The following is a 4,458-nucleotide window of genomic DNA, read 5'->3' on the forward strand; positions in this document are numbered from 1 at the left end:
GCCCCGGAGGCGCCGCCCCCTCCCCCGCCCGGAGCTTCCCCGCGGACTCTGACCCGGCCGCGGCGCCGCTGCTCCGCTCCTCCGATCGCCGCCGGGCTCCATGCAGAGCCAGGTCCTAGAGATGCCCGCCCGCCTCTCGACAGTCCTGAGCTGCAGACTGGGTAGACTGAGGCTACGAGCGAACGGAGGGAGCTCCTCCCCCACCCTGCCTCCGCCCGCCCGGGACAGTTTAGTACCAATCCAATTCGACGACCCTTCCCTGGCCCTGGCCGCCACCCTACCCGTCTCATTCCCAGATCCCGTAGAAAGGGAACCGAGACCGGAGACTAGCCAGGGATGGAGGAGAGGGCGGAAAACGTCGTCCCAGGGCCTGGCGCCTGGCCTTCACCTCTGCCCTCGGGCCAGAGCCCCTACTCCCGAACAATACCTAAAGCAGAGATTGCTGGAACCAGCTCCCCCGCCCCCATCCCTCTTTTAAACACAAAAAATAATTTGGTTTCCCCTAGGCGGGACCCTAGCCATTAAGAGCGGCCTGCTACCTTCTCTGCTCCCGCCAAGACCGTCCCTAGGCTTGCAGCCAACTGCCTGTCCTACTGGGCAGAAGAAAGTGTGTTCTAGCAGGAAGCTTCTATCAGGAGCCCACCCCAATCCTCGGCCCACGGCAGGTCCGGTACCTAGAGCGTTTTCGGTCTTGGAGTCTGTCTGCACTGCCTGGAACGTTCCACCCAGTCTGCTCTCACCTGAGGGAATCACAGCTATGCCTAGGAGGGCTCGGCCTGTACTGCCTCCTCCGGGAAGCCTTCGCGGAAGCTTGACCCTCCCCCTCAGCCAGGCTCCCGCTGCAGTCTGGGTTCTTCAGAACGTCCTAGATGAATATTATCAGTGGCTAGTCCAACCCTCAGGGATTCCTTTCTCCCCTCCCCCGGATGCAGTAGGGAGGTGACCTTCTTTCCCGCCTAAATGGCTTCTAGGGTGGAGATAATGGTAATGGTAGGGACCCTTCTTCGGTCTTCAATCCTGGGTGTACATGTACAGACAACAGGCAAGGTTCGGGTATTCCCTTCACCTGTGGTAATCTGGGGTCTGAGGGGCAAATGAGATTCCTGACACACAACTTATATTGAAGCTGTGGTGGCTGGGGCTGCTCAGGAAATAGTCTACCGGGCTAGGCGAAGATGCAGGGGACTTGCCTGCCATCTTGAAAGCCCGTTTGAGACCAGCCAACGTATATGAAACCTTGCTTCAAAAAGCAAACACGTAAACCGAGTGTGATGGTTTATATCTATAATCCCAGCACACAGGAGGCAGAGTCAGGCAGATCTCTGAGTTCAAGGCCAGACTGGTCTAAAGAGCGAGTTCCAAGACAGCCAGGGCTACAGAGAAAAACCCCGTCTTGGAGGAAGAAAAAAGAAAAGAAAAGAAAAGAAAAGAAAAGAAAAGAAAAGAAAGAAAAAAAAAACCCATGGTGTGGCGTGGTGGCACACACCTTTAATCCCAGTACTCTAGAAACTTTGATCCCAGCTCCTGAGACAACCAGAGTTAGAGTCAAGCTCTGTCTGTCTCAAACCAAAAAGCAACAACAACACTACAGAACTGCACACCAGTCTCTGCAGGTGACTGAGTGGTCGCAGGACTGTCCCTCAGGCCACACACACTTCCACTATCAAGATAGTCAGCTGGGCACGCCCTGTGCCTGCTGATTTGCCCTTGGTGGCCCAAACATATCTTGGCACCACCAGCCTTCCTATTTGTCACCAGAAAAAGGGTTTTTTGGTTTTGGTTTTTCAAGACAGGGTTTCTCTGTAGCTTTGGAGCCTGCCCTGGAACTTGCTCTGTAGACCAGACTGACCTAGAACTCACAGAGAACCTCACAACTCCCAAGTGCTGGGATTAAAGGCGTGCACCACCACCGCCTGGGAGCAGAAGGGTTTTTAGTCTTGGAGACACGTCTGACGTATCCGAGTCTCGCCTAAACTCAAAGTGAACAGAGGATGACGTTGACTTTTCTAATTCTCTGACCTCTACCTCCTGAGTGCTGGGATGACAATCGGGTACCAGCATTCAAGATTTTAAGTAGTGCTGGGGACCGAACCCAAGGCCCTGCAGAGCACTCTGCCAGCTGAGCTACCTCTCTAGCCCAGAAAGGGCTTTGATGATGGCTGAGGTGTTGATCTATTTGCCAGCTCCTGCTTCCAATGCCTAAGATGGGAGCCCTGGACCAGAGAGCCCAGCAAGCTGCACATTCCTCACCTAGGATTCTGCAAGATGCTGATGAGGGAGCTGGGCAAGGCTGGACTCTAGAGTTAATGAGGTTCTCGGGGCTACCGGGGTTTGCATCCTGCCGGGCTCTGTATCCAGGAAACCAGACGAGGCTGAAAGCAGGGCAGGGAGTTGGCACGGACTGCAGTGGGGGCTTAGAGCAGGGAACATGATGGGCGAAGGAGTCTGGCGAGCGGGAGGAGGAGGAGATTAAAGGGAAAAAATATATAATCAAATAAGTGATGTATTTTCTGCAGAAAAGCATTTCCCTGTCCTGGGATAGCTCGCCAGATGTTGCCCAGATGTTGCTGGTGATGGGGAAGCATCTCCCTCAGGGATCTCATCTGAACTCTTCCTGTTCAAGGGGAATGGTGGGTCTGTTCCAAGGCAGGCAGGGTGGGGTGTGGAGCACTCGTCTGTAACTATGGCATACACACACACACACACTGCATAATGTGTGTGTGTGTGTGTGTGTGTGTGTGTGTGTGTGTGGTGTGTGTATGCAAGAACACCCACACACCAGGAAATTTCTGAAGAAAGTGGAGACCTACAAGCTCTATGTCTTCAGCATCTGAGGACCAACCACCCATCCACTCATTTAGGTAAATTAAAATTATTGCAAATTTTTGTTTTTTTTTTTGTTTTTTTTTTTTTTGAGACTGGGTTCCTCTGTGTAGCCCTAGCTATCCTGAAACTCATTCTGTAGACCAGGCTGGCCTCGACTCAGAGTTCTGCCTGCTTCTGCCTCTGAGCACTGGGATTAAAGGTGTGTGCCACTACTGCCTGACCTTATGTAGCATTCTCTTGATTGCATGGAGAAGGGCTTGAGGTAAAATAGCCCTTAGGAACATAGTCACACTAGAAGCAGAGGATGTTGGGGCAGGAGATCTAACAGCAATCATTACTGTCATAACTTTACTAGTGAGAAATTCAAGTCAAAGGGAGGAAGATGTCTTGGAGTTTGGCAGGTGAGTGAAGGTCTAATAAGATGTAAGTTGTGGTTGGTGGTCTCTGCCGGAGCAGAATCTGTGATCTATCACTGCCAAACTTTCTTCACGGCAAAGATGCCCTCTTGTAAGGCTATAGATTTGTAGACAGTGGATCCTCGCATCTCTGAGCCACAGTTGGTTGTAGAAGGAACTCAGGGGATTCTTAATGACATTTGGGAAAACAGACCGTATTCCTACCTCCTTAGGACCCAAAAATATTCCCTTCTGGAGATCTTCAACTTCATCATCCCTGGAGCAAGTTCTGACCTTCCCCTTGGAGCTGTTAGTCCCTTTTAAAGGAACCCTCTAGATCCCCGCCCCCATCCCTCCACCCTCCTAGGACTCTATGGAGCCTAAGGCAGAGCAGCAGAGATCCAGGGCCTGAGGGTTGAATGGTAACCTGGGCAGACCCCCAGCAGCTCGTGAGATAGCAAGTACTCCAGAGCGCCTAGTTCAGCAGCCCTAAGACTCACTGAGCACTAATTCCAGAGGCTGCCTTTCTGTGTTAGTGGAAGGCTTGGGTGCATATCACTGGCCTAGATCTGACACTCAGGAGGTAAAACAGGAGGATCTTAGGGCCATCCTCAGCTACATAGCAGTCAGAGGTGAGAAAAAAAGAAAAGGGGTTTTAGTTGAAGACAGGGTCTCACTATGCTGCCTAGTAATGTCTCACCTTCCTAGCTATAGCCCAGTTTTAAATGGGAAGACTTTGTGGTTAATAACTTGCTGGGCATGGTGGCACTTGGGAGGCAGAGGGAACTCTAAATTCAAGGCCAGCCTGGTCTACAGAGCAAGTTCCGGGACAGCCAGGGCTACATAGAGAAACCCTGTCTTGAAAAATTAAAAGACAAAATAAAACAAACAAAACCAAACCCCACCTATTGGTTTCTGGGTTTTCTGGGTCAAAGATTTTTGACAGATACTACCAAATCACCTTCCCCAAAATTTCACCAGTTTCCCTCACAAACGTCTTTGGGGTGGTTATTTCCCAACATCCTCCCTAGATCTGGGTGTTATCAAATGTACTGGTTCCTACTACTCGGGCTGGAAAAACAGGAGTTTGTCAATTTTGTTTCATCTTCTTAAACTCTTGTTTAAAGCTCCCGTAGCTCAAGCTGGATAAGCAGCCCTGGGGCTGAGCTTGAGTTTCTGATCCTCCTGCTCTTCCCAGCCCCCCCCCCAAATCCCCCCTACACCACCTCACACCCCC

Source organism: Microtus ochrogaster, chromosome 5 (genome assembly GCF_000317375.1).
Source record: "Microtus ochrogaster isolate Prairie Vole_2 chromosome 5, MicOch1.0, whole genome shotgun sequence".
Classification (NCBI taxonomy): Eukaryota; Metazoa; Chordata; class Mammalia; order Rodentia; family Cricetidae; genus Microtus; species Microtus ochrogaster.